Source organism: Marmota flaviventris, chromosome 16, assembly GCF_047511675.1.
Source record: "Marmota flaviventris isolate mMarFla1 chromosome 16, mMarFla1.hap1, whole genome shotgun sequence".
Lineage (NCBI taxonomy): Eukaryota > Metazoa > Chordata > Mammalia > Rodentia > Sciuridae > Marmota > Marmota flaviventris.
Window position 1 is genome coordinate 52,197,277 of NC_092513.1, and position 18,141 is coordinate 52,215,417.

General features: G+C 40.2%; 1 pseudogene; it reads right to left on the reverse strand.

Moving 5' to 3' along the window:
• Positions 1 to 16,326, reverse strand: part of LOC114098707 (peptidyl-prolyl cis-trans isomerase D-like) — a 63,353-nt pseudogene extending 47,027 nt beyond the window's left edge.
• Between the last annotated feature and the right edge of the window lie 1,815 nt (positions 16,327 to 18,141).

The following is an 18,141-nucleotide window of genomic DNA, read 5'->3' on the forward strand; positions in this document are numbered from 1 at the left end:
TTTCAGATTCATCTTTCAGACTTGTACTCTATAGTTACACATTTTCCTCTAAGTCTTCAATAGCCTCTCAGTGTGTTTCATTTATTTTTTATTACCATCCCTAAAAAAAAAAAATTCACTTATCTTTCACCACAAGTCAATGACAATGTTAAGATTCTTTATACTCTCAATATTGCAGAAGACTTGTGATCCCCGATTAACTTGCTTACAACCCATCAAGTTTCCTATTTGATTTAAAAGAACGAAGCGTTTGACCTCAACATATGCAAGAAAATATCAGAACGTATCATTTCTGACAGACCTTCAACTTTACTTTGTTGTTACCTTTCACCAGTAGTTAAAAATTAAACATTTCTTATAACACAGCAGTAGATCCACTGTACAATCTTATAAGGGGTAAAAAGGTCACTTGCACAGCCAAAACCAGAACATTCATTCTTTTAAGGAGAATCACATTATTAATGAAAAATGTTGTTCATATACGCTGTAAAATCATTTAAAATATTTTCTCAGGTTGGTACCCTGATACCCAAATTACATTCCAAAAGCTAAAACATTATTTTAAGTATCTGTTTGTATGCTGGATTGACTGGATTATGCTCTACTACAATAATAACCAAGAATGGCTAATCTCAATGGAATAAACTGTAAGACATTTTTTAAATTTCCAAGCTTTCTGCCTTAATAATTACTTAAATTTTGGTCCATGCATAATGTAGGCATTTAATCCAGCTATTAACTCATTTATTCTGTTGCCTGTCTCCTTCTCAAAGCCTTCTTATAACCAATCACTAATCCTATACATTCTTTGTGCATTTACTAAAAAACAAAAGCAGGGCACAGTGCCTAATTGTTCTTTATTTTTGTTACTATTACCCTTTTATTCTTCATTAAGATACAGCTTTCTTGAAGTCATGGTACAAGCCTTTACATTGTTTTCTGATATCTTAGTCATTAATAGAAAAGATCCCTTGCATGATTTACACTTGTTTTCATTACAGAATGACTCAATCCCTACTGGCTCTACCCTGGAAATTCTGCACCTGTGAATAGGTTAAAGAGCTCTGTTTTTCTTAGATGTGTTAGCTCCAAGTGAGAAAAAGAAAGTCTCAAACTGCTAAAAAAAAAAAAAGCCTTTACTATTTATTTAAATGAAAAGTCCAAACCAAGCAGTGGCTTCAAGTATGGTTTTATTCCATACTTAGGTAATATTACCTCTTTTCTTTACATACATTCTTGGGTTCCTTGTACAGATTCCTTCAACTTTTAGATCCCAACACACACAGCCCAATGCTAAGGGGAGAGAGTCCAACGAAAGCTCAAACCAAAGTCTTTGAGTCTTCTCGTTTGTTGTTTTGCTGTTCTAGGGATTGAACCCAAAGGCACTTTGCCACAGAGGTAGATCCTTTTTATTTCCCAGTCCTTTTATTTATTTATTTTATTTTGAGACAGAAGCTCTCTAAATTGCCCAGGCTGTCCTTGAACTTGCGACCCTCCTGCCTCAGCCTCCCGAGTGGCTGGGATTATAGGTATGCACCACTGCACCCAGCCAGCTGAGCTTCTTAACTAAAATCAGCCAAATTGGCAGGTGCTGATGGCATAACCTAAGTAAAGGCGTTAGCTCTGGAGATCAGAGGTAGAGACAGCTCCAAACCAAAGCTTGCTGGCCAGAGGAAAGGCAGAAGGGTCTCTAGGCAAAACTGTGGTAAAGGGAATTTGGACAAGGAGAAACAAAACCAATCCACCAGCCACTTGTGGGATTGAGTCCACTTATGACTTTCAGGTAATTTGTTACTAATTCTCCTAGCAATATTTTTAAATTTCAAAAAACAAAAATGTTTTCAATATTTCCTAGCAATAATTTGGTCAGAAGAGTAGAAGACCTCTGTGCCTTCCATGAGATGCTGGCATGATGTTTCCCCAGTGACAAGCACATCCACAGCACTCTCAAAATCCGGATTTGTTCATCCAGAAATAACTTCCAAGTTTGTGTAACATAAAAATGACAGACATACAACAGCATATTTAGACTTCCACTGACCCTTAATATTTTCTTCTCCCACTCCTAATGAACAGTCACATAATTTTTTCATTATTTTTTTACATTCTCACTATTATGAAGCCATAGATAAATACCTTCTAATAATTTTATAGACTAATATTTTTCACAAATTGTCTCCAATTCTTATTTTTAGTTAATATTAATTTTTATTGAATGAGTGTTCTCAAAAGTATATTTGCAAGTTTATAAGCCAAGACATCAGAAATGTATTAATGTAGCAAATACCAACATCATTCTTAAGAGGAATTGGAAATATTTCCTTGATGTAATTTTCAGTTATTTTTATCCTTTTTAAGATGGCATTAAAGCCCGTGTGGCAAAGGGGAACATGTTACAAGTCTGTTGTTAATGTTCCCTTGTACCTTGACACCTTTCTTAAGATTTTTCCTTTTAGCACTTTCAAACCAAGTAACCATGGTCATCCGTGTTACTGCCTTTTTCTCTCTTGTAAACACTTGAGAAATACGTTAAATGTCATTCTATCATTTTCTCTCCATCTTGCTTCTCTTTAAATATTTTGGTAGGGAAAAAAAAAGTGTTCCCAGAATTTTTGTTTCGTCTTGTTTTGGGTTTGGTTTTTTGTTGTTGTTTTTTTTTTTTTAATTTGAGAGTTTTTTTTTCTTTCATTAATTTCTTCTCACATTTACTTCTGTTCATAAAAAAAAATTAAAAGTTGACTTTTTTTTCCATTTAAAGTTATGTCAGATTTTTACTTGTTCTTTCTTCTTTCCCTTAAGGCATGCTTAGTACCTTCTTAAAGATGCCTTCTCCAAACAATTCTTCAAAGGACTAGAATAATTTTTAAACCTAAAGATACGATTTTATATACTCTAGAGCTTAGAGCTCTACCTGATGAAAAAAAAAAGATATGATTTTAAATTTCTTTTGTTTTTCACCCACATGCAAACTGAAGTACAGTCATGAAATAAAATATTCTTCAACTTGTCAATATTTTCATATGCCTATACCATGAGTCCCAAAATAGTATTTTAAAGTGCTGGATATTTTTAATCTATTGATTTTAATTAAATTTACTTTAGGTTATCAGGACTGCAAGTAAAAGAGAAAGGAGAAATAGATTTTAAAAAAATTCATGAACATGCTTTTTATCCCAGCTCTTGGGGGAAAAAAAAAAAACTAATAAGCCACCTCCACAGTGAATTTCTAGTGAGTCATTAACTGGGGATTTGTTGCCTTGGTTACTGAGCCAGGTAGAGATTCCAGTAAAAAAGCAATGTGACCTATGAGCTCAGGAAACCAAAGAAGTAAAATTTCTGCATGATGATATTTGCAGTTACTAAGAAAAAAAAATGAATGTTGAGTTAAAAAGGAAAAAGATTTTCCTGATTTTTGACTCAATGTCAAAGACATATACCCCCCCACACACACTTTTAATAATAACATCTCAGTGTTTTCTTGTGAAATGTTATAAGACACAGACCAGTTTCCAATATTTGAGAAATCTCCCATCCTAGTAAACAAAGCACTCTATTTAGGAGTGGTGAATGGGCATTCCATTGGTAGAGAATATTTTGATGACAATAGTTTATAAGACAAGCATAAAGAAAGCAAAATAAAAGATTTTCCAGGCAAAATCGTCTACAGCTTTTCCATTACACTATATCAAAAATAAAAACCACATAAATATTGGCACTAAATCTATAACTAAAGGCAAAGTCAAGAAGCAGAATTTAAAGGCATAATTTCAAGTATCATCATTTTAGGCTGGAACTACGTTTTTTTCCCAATTTGTTCATTTGTTTGTGGTACTAGGGATTGAACACCACACTTCTCACCAGGTGCTTTACCACTGAGCTACACCTTCAGTCCTTTTTATTCTACTTGGAGACAGGGTCTCACTAAGTTGGCCAGGCTGGCCTTGAACTTGTGATCCTCCTGCCTCGGCCTCATGAGTAGCTGGAATTACAGGCGGTGCACCTTGAAATTGGTTTTATTACTAAACTCAAGAACATCTTGAAGATGTTCATGGTTTAATAACCAACTTCTTGAGATGGCAAAGATTACAGCATCTGTGATATTCTTTCTTTTCTGTTCCTCTTGGGAACCCTGACTAATAAATACAGTATCCAAGTCCTGGCCTCCACCCTTTGGACCAGTACTCCAAGCCATTTCAGTTAACACTAAAACCAAGATCCTGTAACAGAAAGTAAAAGACTGACAATGTTACTAATGCCTCATAGATAAGAATAGGGCATCTGATTTAAAAAAAAAAAAAAAAAAAGAGAGAGAGAGCCTTCATTTCTGCCAACAGTACTGATAACCAGACAGCAGAACAGGGCTTTCACTCCAATAAAGCTGTAGGAGCCTCAGTTTCCTCAAGCCATGCATGGGAATTATTGTAGGTGCCCCGGAAGATTGATTTTTATAAAAATTAGTGAGACAACACCAACAAAGCTTCTAGCTCAATAATAGTGATCCTTCCTTTTCTCCTAGTTCCCATCTGTACCTCTCTGATCTCTATTCTTATTTCAAAAGTAAGAGTTTCTAAAATGCTCAACCTTGATACTCTCAAATTTGGCACACTCTCCACACACATTCTCTAAACTCTATTTTTTTTAGACGCAAAATTGTTTTGGCTATTGATCTGGAATCCTCCTTCGATCTGCATTAAAAAAAAATACTTTGAAATAAAACTAGAAATGAAAGGTAAAAGAGTAGGCTTAATATTTAGGTCCAGATATATATTCCTAAAACACATACATTGAATGTAGCACATGGTGCTCACACCAGATCAGACTGCTTCAGACACCAAGCATTCATGATCAAGATATATCCTCCACTGCAAATTACCCTGAGTTGACAATCTTCCCATCATCCTCTCACCTGTGATCTTTTTCACCACCATTAATACAATTTGGGAAATACTTATAGTACTCTATTTGAACTAAGCACTGGACTAAGAGTTAAGTAAGATGAATGTTCAGCCTCTGGGGTTTATTGCAAATTCGACAGAAGGTGCTGAGATCTGCTTTTTTCCCAATTTGGCTTTATTTGAACTTCTTTTTATGAACGTAATGGGCTTTCCACCTTTAGTTCCTATCAAAGTTCTTAGATGCTTATTTGTTGATATTTATTTATTCTTTACCTTCCAGAACAGCCAAAGCCTAAGACATTTAAATAGATTGTACAGATTACCCGAGTTCATTTTTAATCAAAATTATATTACCGGTAGTGATAACAAAATGGCAAAAATACCCCTAGGGCTTTTAACTATCTGCTTATTCAAAACTTTCTTTTTCTGGCTTTATCCATGATTCGAATAGTGTATTATCTTTAATATACAGAGGATGATTTTTAAATACTTTCCAGTAAGATCAAAGACAGTATGATAATCATATTTGAAGGGCACTTTACAGAGAATATTTTTATTCTATGCTTCTCCCTAGTTTCATGAAGAAGTCTGTGACAGGGACTAAGTTTTTAGCCTTCTTTATGTAGGGTACTGGAGGAAGTATAACAAAAAAAATATGACATAGTTCCTGCTTTCAAGGGTTTTACTGTCTCCCAAAAGAAACAAGCATGTAAACAAGGCATTATTATGTCAATGTATCCAAGTTTCCCTAGAAAAAATAGCCTGAGGCAGGATAAAGCTCTGGAGATTTATTTGGGGCATACAATTCCAGAGCAGCAAGACTAAGAAAGCTGTTAGTAAAGTTGGGAGGGTGGAAAGCAATACAAAGGCTGGCAACTGCTTCACAATGAACCCAGAAGAAACACAGCCCCTCACTGGCAGGGCACTTGCTCAACTACTTAGATGTTTCCTGACAGAATCTGCACAGAAACCAAAGTCCACAGAAAGAAAGAGAAGATGTTCCCTCTCTTGTCCTCTATTTCCTTCCCATTGGTTAACGCTGACCCCAGGAATGCTCTGCCCATCAACTTGCACCACCAAGCTCCTGGGTAGCCCCTGCACAGGCAGATGTGGCTGGTGGTTTTGCACAGAGCTACCTGCCAGGGAGGAAGAGGAAGCAGCTCCAATTGCTGGGGCAGACCAAGCCAAAGGACTGTGAACAGGCACATTCAATGCATCAGGTACAAACAGAAGGCAACAAAGTCAGGTCAAAGTGTTGGAACAGCCCAGACAGGGTACCACTGAGGGAAACCGATCTGGAAGTGAAAAAGCAAACTGATGAGATTATATTTTCCATTGAAAGATTATATGTGTATTATTTACATTATGGAAGCCAACCTATAGCCTGGTAGTTCTTGGAAAGGTCCACGTTGTTCAATCTAAGCCCTATACTAATGAGTTGGCTATATTTCTCCAACAAGAAATCTCAGCCCACCTTGGGGCAGTGGGTTTTACAAAGCATGTGGTTCAGAACCCATAAACCCATTTACTGTGAATCTGTCAGAAATGTCAGAGTCGGCTTTCAGTGGTAGAAATGAATAGCTGACTCGTTTCATTTTCTGAGACAGGTAGTCCTCACTCTTCATTGTGTCTTGCCCTCGAGAATTCTTTATTCTTTCCTGGAGAAGTTCCTTCAGAAGAGGAGATATCAAAGTCAAATACAGAATGATAACTAGTCTAACTAGGATTTTTAGCTTTATGCCTGTACAATTTAATGCAAATGGTACTTTTAAAATTCAGGTGCTCCATATAGGCTGCTGACAAGAATTCTATTCATGAATACATTAGGACCTTTTCTTATCCTATGCACATTGACATTTAAGTATATTAGCAAAAAAGTTTAAATAGCGATATCAACTTTATTAATTCAGTACAAATTGTTTCATTCTGAGCACCTATCTATATTCTCCATCGGAAACATATATTATTAGATTTTTTTAAGTCTCAATTTTAATTCTTTTCAGGCTACTCATACTATACTTATTAGGCACCAATACGCTTTGCACTGTTCTAGACATTGTAAGGTGTTCCAGACAAAATGAATTTCACCCTTTATAGAGCTCACTGCTTGGTTAGGAGACAATCTAGAGTCAGAATCTCAAGGATGGAAGTTACTACAGAGATTTGTCAAGGTCAATACATACTCCTGCAACCATTAGCAATGTAATTGGGCCACACCAAATAAACAAAAGACTATTGTTCTAACAGTTTGAGAGAAATGAATGTGTTTGAGAAATCAAAAATTGATAAAGGAGTTAATAAATGAGCTGCAGCCTGAAGAATGCCCAGACTTAACTGCATAAAGCAGAAAGGGAAAGAACTACCCAATTCTAGGCAAAGAACATAAGCAAAGGAACCCAGATACAAAGGAGAACAGCGAGTCCTGTGACAATGGGGGGAAATAAGAAACAGTCTGGCAAAGCAGAGGGAACTGGCTGAGGAGGAAGAAGAAATAAAACAGGTAGGATGAGAGGGGGAATGTGATGATGCAAACTGTTTCTTTTTTCATGGCATATGGAAAATTCCATCTATCAACACTTCATATTTCTATGGCTTTTATTAACAAAATTGTCTGTAACCTTCTATTATATTCTTGGGACTTTTATTTTCATACATGCTGTCCTCTGAGTTGCTAGAGTCTAGGAAGTAATTTTGATTCTAGATTTTTGTGACATGAACGTGATCGTGCCCAATGATACACGGTAAATCCCATGGATAATATTATGGAAAATCTTTAATAAAAATATGTATAGTTTATGGCAAACCCCCAGCCACAAAAGACTTTGGACATAATCATTGTTTTTCAGATATGATTTGTTCTGGGATTGGATGACATACTAAAGCAATCTTTTGCTATTAACCGGAAAAAAATATGATGATGGTAAGGCCTTGGCCAGGCCAGCTCTTGGCCTGATAACACATTGACAAATAGAATCCCAAAGTGTGCATCAATGGCAAAGCAAGAATTTCCATTAGTATTGATGGATAGACCCCAGTGTGCTGACATGGCCTCTCCTTCAACCTCTTGCTATCAAAGGCAGGAGCCCATTAACTCTCCCCTCCCTACCCCTGACCACTGAAATCTGAGCATATTTCCTTAAAGAGTGAGAAAATAGTAAGAACTTTGATCCATTAGTTCCCCAGACTCTTCATTTCTTGCTTTTCTTGAACATCTTGTTTGCCAATTCAGTAGTAAACTCTGGTGAATAGAAACTAAGCCATATCTGAGCTATTTTCACTAGACTTTAAAGTTGGATTAGAATGCCTGTCCTTTCACAAGTTCTACTGTGCTTCTTGAGACTGATTGATGTTTTTGAATGCTAATATCATTTCTCTTAAATAAATACTATTTTTTTTCAGCTGCTGTATACCAAACACTGAGCTAGACAAAGAAAAACCTGAAGATTCATAAGAAATACACAGCTCTGTCTTAAAGAAACTTGGAGTCTACTGCAGAAGACAGACAAATGAAATGTGCTTCGTAGTGATTTGTATTGGGTCCAATGGGAACTCAGAGGGGCACCTGAAAACAGAAGGGCTGAGGGAAGCAAGAAGAAGGGGTGACACTTGATCTAAGCTGCAGCATGAAAGGAAATGGGAACAGAAGATACTGAAGAGGGAAGAGCATAAACCAAGTAAAGAAGACAATAACCAGTGTGTGTGTGTGTGTGTGTGTGTGTGTGTGTGTGTGCACATGTGCATGCACACACACACATACACACACACACACACACACACACACATTGAAGGGAAAAAAAGAAGAAGCAATGTGCTATCTCTAATGCATAAAATGTGTGGCAGGGTAGGCAGAGCATGAAGTCTCGTATGGCCCACCATAGACTTTGAGTTTTGTCTCATAGCTGATGAGTCTTTGAAGGTTTGGTGCAAATAAGTAACACAGTTAGATTTGTGTTACCTTCTGGTCAATAAGTTACTTGGGTAGAAGAATTCAATAATAGTTTTACTTAGATCTTGACAAAAAGGAAGGGAGATTTGCAGATAGATTCTGGCACACAAGGTTGAGTTTTACTACAATGTCATTTCCAAAAATTAGTTCCATTCCTTTCCTCTGTGTACGTGCACAGGTGCATACAATGGAGGGACAGGTTAATCTGTATATTATAGTTTCTATAGCGATACCTGTAAGACTTGTAATAATGTCCATGTTCAACTGGGTTATGCAGCAAAGATTACAATGACACCTATGGCTGTATGATAATTCCGAGAGCATATGATTCCAGAAACAATACATGGAAGGAAGGACCTCAACCAGGACCTCAGAGAATAGTAAGCTATAAATTGCTACTGACACCGAAATTGACCCTGCTAATAGAGAATTCATTCAATGATAAAATCTTCACAATATTAATAACATTCAATGTCTGCCTGGTCCAAGGTCTAAATATAACAATCCCTAGAGGAGTTTTCTTAGCCAGGGACCATGAGGAGGCTTAAAAGTACTCACTGGGGGGCTGGGGCTGTAGCTCAGTAGTAGAGCGCTTGCCTAGCGCATGTGAGGCACAAGGTTCAATCCTCAGCAGCCCCACATTAAAAAAATAAAATAAAAGTACTCATTGGGAAGGACTCAACCTACACTCAGACCAAAAAATATGTTAACATAAATAACGAGTTACTGAAACTGTTGCTCAAGTCGACTGAATACACTGGCAAACACACATAGCTAATGTGACTGATAGAACACAGGCTCAGTTGGGATTCTTCTAGGACCATTTTCCTGGGTGGCCCCTGGGTGCTGAATCTCTCTTATATTACCTTACAGTGTGACCATCTAGCATATAGAACTATTCAAATTTCTTCTTAACCTGTTGATTCATACTGACACTTTGCTTTGTCCTAATATACTTTGAACAAAGCTTGCAGCCTGCTCTGCTCCCTAACTCTTGGAATAGCTATTATCTGCCTGCTGGTCCAGGCAGCTCTAACATGAACTTTATGTGCAGGAGACTCTGCTGTGACAGCTGCATTCTCTCTGGGGTGCTGGGGCTTGGAGGAAGGTTTATTCTGCTCCTTTGCCAGGAAGAGTGTCCAAGGTATTAGGGCTCCAGCTATAAACAGACCTACAAGGCATATACCTCTCACACTTCCTGCCTTAAGCATTCTGTCTCTGGGGCAGAAAACTCAAAGGTAATACTGCATATTTTATACTTACTGCCCTCAGTTTTCTCAACTATCTGCTCAGTGTGACATATTTGACCTTACTAACAAAAATTATGGAATTTTAAATGAATCACTAAAGAATCCAGCTTTTAGACACCATTCTCCGGCTTTTCCAGGAGAAGAGACATGGTTCAACACACCTAATCTTGGGATCCTTGGCAGTATGCCTCATGCCTCTAATCCCTATTATACCAGAGGCCAAATCAACTCAGAATAGTCTTAATTCTAATCAATCCCACTAAGATAACAGGTCATGAATTCAACTATATCCTAAGTACTAAGCTTGCAGATATAAGTCTTTGTATTTTATATGTTTTTTATACCTGGACAAATTTCCTGGTTATCCAGTTTGATTTGGGATTCTTGTCTTTAAAATTCTGCATTGATTAATAATTATCTAAAAAGTTATATCTGTCATTGTTCAATTGAGAAACAGATCAGGTTGCTTAATAATGAAGTACAGTTTGCTCCACATATCTATCTTTTCTGACCAGATATTCAGGGGACAGAGTTGTATTGCTATTCTGGTAAAATGTCTAGGTAGGACCATCACATAGTCTAATGGAGAGAAGGAAGAGGTACTTATCTCCCAAAACCCAAAGTCAAGAGATCAAACTCTATACAACACTGAAAATCTTCAAACTTCCAACAAAATTTTGTGACATTCCTGGCACTTCATGAGTTGCAGAAATATCTATTTAAGTGTTGCTAAACAATCCACCACTCCAGACTTAGAGGCTTGGGTAAGAATGGTACCAGTTCTTTAGCATCTTAACGGTAAGTTCTAGTACTAGAAAAGAACACTTCTTTTTTATGAAGTCTGGCCTTGAACTGCTTCAAACTTTCTCTGTGACATTGCCAATGAATTACCCTCTGAATCGCTGCTTCTGACTTCTGTAAATGGAGAAGCTAATAAAACCTGACCCACCTTCCTCATGGTGATGTTGGGATGCTGATCAGTGCACATAGAAATACTTAAAAAAAAAAAAACATATAACATAATGTAACAGCATCGGCATTACTGCAATAGTACAAAATGAGTTTCCAACTTAGTGAGAGGATGTGTTGAGACACAGGGTAAATGAAACACTGTGGAGCAACACTAAGAAATTACCTCTTCTTCTACTCCCTGTCTGACTTTGGTCCTCCCTCTCAAAGACAAAAACTACTAGAGCAAACCTTAAAATAGACACACAAATGTACCCTATCTGGCTATCACAGAAAGTTCTAATAAGGTCTGAAAGAGTGACTGTGTCTTTGTTGTTATAAGAGATTCCGGCACCATCTGTTTATCTCTTATAACTGTCTCATTTTGCAGAAGAGGAAATCAAGTCTCATGGAAGTAAAGCAACAGGCCTAGAACTACATGACTTGTTAGAGACACAGCTAGAAGTAGAATCCAAGTGCCCAGACTACTGCTTAGTGTTTTCTCCTCTACGTTCATTTCCTGGACCTCCCATAGTTCCTGTATCAACTTTGAAATAGATAACTGAATGAGTAACTAATTGGTTTATTCATGTAATCAACAAATAATTATTAAATGTTTACTATAGGCCAGACATATTTAAGTTGCCAGAAATGTAATAATAAGAACAACATACAAATCTCTTGCCTTCGTGGAGTATATTTTCTGAAAGGAAAGACCAAAAAATAAAGGAATTTCTAAAGAAAATAAATTAATAAAGCAAGGAAGAAAGGAAATAAAATGTCTAAATAGGGAAGTCAGGGAAGATTCATTTCAAGAAAAGACCTGAAAGAAGTGAAACACTTAGTCATGCAAAGACATGGGGAATGAGCATTCCAGACAGACAGAAGAGCAAGTGCAAAGGTCCTAGGATAGTAATTCCTGAAATGTTCAAGGAATAGCAGGAAGACTGTGAGGCAGGTGTGAGTTAATGATGAGTGTTAGTGAAGTAAAAAAAAAATGTTTGACAGAAGACAAGTTTACAGAGGGCTTTGTAGTTCATGGTAAGGACTGCAAGTGAGTAAGATAGGAAGCCTCAGAGGAATAACATAACTAGATTCCATCTTAACAGTGAAGTGAAGAAGACAAGGACAGGAGGAGCAAGAGGTTATCATAACCCAAGGAATAGATATAGTGGTTTTGGCCAGAGGGGTAGAACTGGGGTGGTCCATGGTAGAGTGGACGGAATGTGTTGACCAACAAGATGCAAAGTATGAGAGAAAGAGATGTCAAGGGTGAGGCCAAAGGCTTTGCAAGGAACAACCAGAAGGATGGTTTTCATTTGTTGAGAGGAGAAAGAATAATGGTAGTCTGGAGATGGAGATGGTAGTCTGGAGATGGAGATGGTAGTCTGGAAAAAGAGTGGGAGCTCCACTCTGAACATGCATGTGAGGAGCTCGTTGGACCTCCATGAAAAGGCATGAACTGGATGGTTAAATAAGCAAGTGTGGAATCCAGAGAAAAGATGCTAGCCAAAGATAGAGAATTAAGAGTTAGGCAAATAGAAGGTCTGTAAAGCCATGGGAAGGGGCAAGATTCCCTAGAGAGAGAAGAGGCTCGGGTACTGAGCCCCAGAGTTCTCCAACATTTAAACAAGAAGCTGTACAACAAGAATACCAGGGAGCTAGAAGCCCAATAAAATAATTACGATCCACTCTCTACCTGCACTCTGAGCCTCCCTTTATGCCTAGAATCTTGTTCCATTTTATTAGCTTGTTTTTGTTCAAAGTTGTATGACCCAAACTCATTATTTGTTTTTCAGTCTTTATTTCAAAGGACTTATGATAGTTTTCAAAACCCAAATTCCCTCCCACTCTCTGAAAGAAAAGATTTGCTGCCTCAATTACATCTGAAAGAATACGCCACGGGCTCTTATGGCACTTTGGAATGGGGTGATCCAGAAATAAGGTTAAGGTATTTATTGTCAAAGACATTATGATGAGTGTTAGTGAAGTAAAAAAAAAAAAGACATTGTTATAAGACATTGTTATAAAGACATTGTTATAAAAGTGTCTAGTTTCTCCAGATGGATATTTGAAGGAAGAAATGGTCATTTGTATGTTTGCATTTATGTGTGTGTGTGTCTGTGTGTGTATGTGTACATGGGTAATATGTACTTACCAGGTGCCAGTCATTCTGTTAAACACCTTGCAGATACATTATCTCAATGTCCTTGCAATGATCCCAAGAGATAAATACTATTATCTACATTTCAGAGAGGAGAAAAATGAGGCTTTAGGGTGTTAAATAACTTTTCAATTCAAATCTAATTTAAATCCAACTTCCACAACTTGGGGACCAACTTGGTTTTGCCTAGAAGCACAGAGCTCTACCCTAATTATGTCCTATAACAGGAGGGACCCATCCTCCAAAGCTCCAGTGCCTGTCACTTGATATTGTACCCTTTCTCTCTGAACCGTGGCCCATGCATATGCATGTGTTCTAGTGAGACGAATTCAAATCGTTTTTTTCGTTTTGAAGTGGCAAAGCCTCTGTTGAGAAGCATTGCCATTTGAGCTCATTCTCTTTTTCCCCATATTTTCATTACAGCATTATAATTGTACATAGTGGGGGGATTCGTTGTTACATATTCACACATGCACATAATATAACAATATAATCTGACCAAAATAATTTCGAACTCTTTCTTAATTGCACATCATCAAACAATTTTCTGTATCAAAAAACTAACATATTTCTTCAACTATTTCTGACCCTTATATACTATCAATGGCACTATGGTTTTGACATCGTTTTGTATTGGGGGGAAAAAATCTGTTTTTTTGTTTGTAATCTTTTTTTGGAAGATATTTTTATGAAAGCCCAAATGAAATCAAGTTTGCTATAAATGAAAATGAAGAGCTTGAAGACCTAAGCTCCTGGGAATATTATCTTATAAAGCTATTAAAACCCAATTTTCTTCATGCTGACAATTCCAGCAGAACAGAGATGAAAAATAGGTGCTGACAGTGACTTGGGAGGCTGAGGCAGTTCAAAGCCAGCCTCAGCACTTTAGCGAGGCTAGGCCTTAGCGACTTAGTGAGACCCTGTCTCAAAAGGAAAAATAAAAAGGGCTGTGGATGTAGCTCAGTGCTTGAGCACCTCTGGGTTCAATGTCCAATACCAAAAATAAAAAACAGGTACTGAGCATTAAATTGAACTAGATGCCTAACTAGTCTAATGGGCTGATGTTTAGACCTGACCCAGAAAGAGTGCAGTTATAAACCTCAAGATTACTTCTTCTCCTCCTTCTCCTCCTCCTTCTTCTTCTTCACGGAGGAAGATTTGGATTTTTGTTTTCTTTATACATTTATACACAAAAACTAATTTTAGCCTTAAATAGAAAGCTTAGACTACATATTTAATAATTCAATTCACTAATTAGAACACCAGGACTCATTCCCATTTAGAAATTGATGAATACTTAAAGCACATTTTAAAAACCCAATACATTTTGCAAAATTTCCACACATACTAGCAAATATATTTTTATAAAATAATCCTAGTAATAAGTAGAGTCTATATTATTCCCATTTCAGTACACATGAGGAAATGCAGAGAACCAAGCGACCCTCTCTACAGCACACAGCTGCTAGGCATCACAGAGCAAGAGACACAACCAAGGTTTTAAAATCTAAATCCCATCTTCTTTCAGTGAGTTGCTTGTCCTTGTTTTAGGGCTGCCCAGATATTGGTGATGACCCACTGTCTCCCCACTCACCGTCAACCATCTGTATGAGAAATGAGTTAGGAGAAGTCTGGAGTAGAATGGTAGTTATAAGAGACTGGGGAGGGCAGGATGGAGGAAGATTGGGGAGAAGTCAGCCTACAGGAAAAACATCACAGGTAGACTGGGAAAATAAGTTCTGGTGTTCTATTGCACAGTATGTGACTATAGTTAACAGTAATGGTGCTAGGGATGTCGCTCAGGGGGTAGAGTACTTGCCTAGTATGCACAAGGCCTTGAGTTTGACCCTGATGCTGCAAAATAAAATGTTCTTAATTAAAAATATATATTTTCGACGGGGAAGGAAGATGGCGGCGAGGGGAGTGCATTGCCCCCGTGTGCTGCCTCACTGTGTGGGAGTATGACAAGTCAGGATGGCTAAAGGATATCTTGTTAGGAATTTCCAGCAATAGTGGGGTGCTCCGGAACCTGGAGGAAGGATTTCCATCGCACGAGGATCGGCTACGGGGACTCAAACGCGAGAGGTTTGTCTCACGGAGGGTAACACTGCTTATTCAGCAAATCGCCCCGCGGCTAGAGTTTGCAGCGCGCGCTGGGATAGAGACGCAGGGTTACAGCGCTGCAGTTTCTGCCAGCCGCGCAAGCACCATACTCAGGGCTGAATTCTGGGTTCGAGACGGGGGAAGGAAGCGGTCCATCTCGGTTCTCCACACCGGTCAGACCACAGAGGAGGCCAGCAGCCACCATGTTGGTAAACTGACGTCACCACCCCTGTTTTCGACTGACCGCAGCTCATTCAGCCATAGAACAGGTAATTTCAGGCTGCAATTCGCCTGCGGCTTGCAGACAGATTGCTAGGGCTCAGCGCCTGGGTGCTTCTTAGAACCTGATCTTATTGGAGTGAACACCGAGCGCGGGGCGGCCGAGTTCAGGCTCCCGGAACCCTCCCGGAACCGCCCTGGCCCAGGGCTGCGGAGCCTGCGGAGGCTGCTTCTTGGACCCTGCTCCTATCAGAGCACACCAAGCACTAAGCAGCCGAATTCCGGCTCCCGGAACTGAGCCCGCGGGGACTGCTTCTTGGAGCTTACACTTATAGGAGCTTACACCGAGCACGGAGCGGCCGAGTTCCGGCTCCCGGAACTTCCCTGGCCCAGGGCTAGGAGCCCGCGGAAACTGCTTCTCGGTCCGGGTCCTGCTGAGGGCCGGTCAGGTCTCACCCGTTGCTTTGGTTGCCCGGCAAGGGGAACAAAATGCTGCCATTCGCATAGGATACCAACATGGCAGAGATCTGATGTCTGCAGAAAGCGGCGGAGGAGAGAACTTCATCAATACCAGCGGTGACATAAGCAGTTGGTCTCCTGGTAGCGGGGGTGAGGCACAGTCACCCGAGTCTCCTCAATTTGTCGTCGAGCCAGAGGGGAGGAGCCGGGCCACCGCCAGCGCCCGGAGCAGGCCCAGCGGCTCACCAGCGTGGTGACCGCGTGACCCCAATTGGAGAGGGGGCGGAGCGGAGCCGCCACCCGCACCAGCAAGCTAGGCAGACCCGCGACCCAGTGGTACATGGGCGTGGTAGGAGGGGCAGGGCAGAGCCGCCGTTCGCGCTTGCAAGGTAAACAGACCTGTGACAGCCTGGCGGGTCAGGCCCAGTGGCCTGCCAGTGTGGTACACACGTCACCCCAACTGGAGTAGGGGCAGAGCAGATCCTTCTGCCACGCCCGGATCAGGCCCTGCCGGTGTGGTGGTCACGTGACCCCAATTGGAGTGGGGGCGGAGCGGAACCGCCACCCGTACCCGCAGGGTGAGCAGACCAGTGATCAACCTGCAGATCAGGCCCAGGGGTCCGCAGACGTGGTAGGAGGGGCAGGGCAGATCCGCCACCCGCGCCTCCAAGGTAGGCAGACCTACAACAGACCTGCGGATCAGGCCCAGGAGCCTGCCGGCGGGGTACAAACACCACCCTAATTGGAGTAGTGGCAGAGCAGAGTCGACACCCGTGCCAGGAACAGGCCCAGCGTCCTGCAGGCGATGTAGTCACGACACCCCAATTGGAGTAGGGGCAGAGCAGAGCCTCCACCCGTGCCCGAAAGGTGGGCAGATCTGCGACCGACCAGCGGGACAGGCCCAGTGGCCTGCCGGTACGACAGACACGTCACCCCATTTGGAGTAGGGGCAGAGTAGAGCCGCCGCCCGCGCCTGCAGGGTAGGCAAACCTGCAACCGACCGGCGGATCAGGCCCGGTGGCCTGCCGGCGTGGTACACTCGTCACCCCAATTGGAGTAGGGGCAGAACAGAGCCGCCGCCAGCTCCCAGAACAGGCCCAGTGACCTGCCGGCGTGGAATAAGGAGAGAGCAGAGCCGCCACCCGCACCTGCAGGAAAGATACGCAAGCAGTATGAAAAGACAAGGAAAGAAAGGACCACAAGCAATGCAGGTCAACGCAACTTTAGAAGAGGTAACAGCTGCAGCAGATGCAATGTCAGATAAAGAATTCAGGATATACATGCTTCAGATGATCTGGAGTATCAAGGAAGACATTAAACAGCAAAATCAGACAATGAAAGATCACTTCGACAATGAATTACGCAAACAAATCCAGGAAGCAAAGGATCAACTATACAGGGAGATAGAGGTTATAAAAAACAATCAGAAATCCTAGAAATGCAGGAAGCAATAAACCAACTTAAAAACTCAATGGAGAATACTACCAGCAGAGTAGAACACTTAGAAGATAGAACATCAGACAATGAAGACAAAGTATTTCAACTGGAAAAGAACATAGACAGCTCAGCAAGACTGTTAAGAAACCATGAGCAGAACATCCAAGAAATATGGGATAACATTAAGAGACCAAACTTAAGAGTCATTGGGATACAGGAAGGTACAGAGCTCCAAACCAAAGGAATGAGCAGTCTATTCAATGAAATAATACAAGAAAACTTCCCAGACTTGAAGAATGAGACAGAATCCCAAATCCTAGAAGCCTACAGGACGCCGAATGTGCAAAATCATAAGAGATCCACACCTAGACACATTATAATGAAGATGCCCAACATACAGAATAAGGAGAGAATTTTAAAAGCTACAAGAGAAAGGAAGCAGATTACATTTAGGGGTAAGCCAATCAGGATAACAGCTGATCTGTCAACACAGACTCTGAAAGCTAGAAGATCCTGGAATAACATATTTCAAACACTGAAAGAAAATGGGTTCCAACCAAGAATTGTGTATCCAGCGAAATTAAGCTTCAGGATGGAGGATGAAATTAAAACCTTCCACGATAAACAAAAGTTTAAAGAATTCGCAGCTAGAAAACCATCTCTTCAAAACATCCTCGCCAAAGCATTACAGGAAGAGGAAATGGAAAATAACAATGAAAA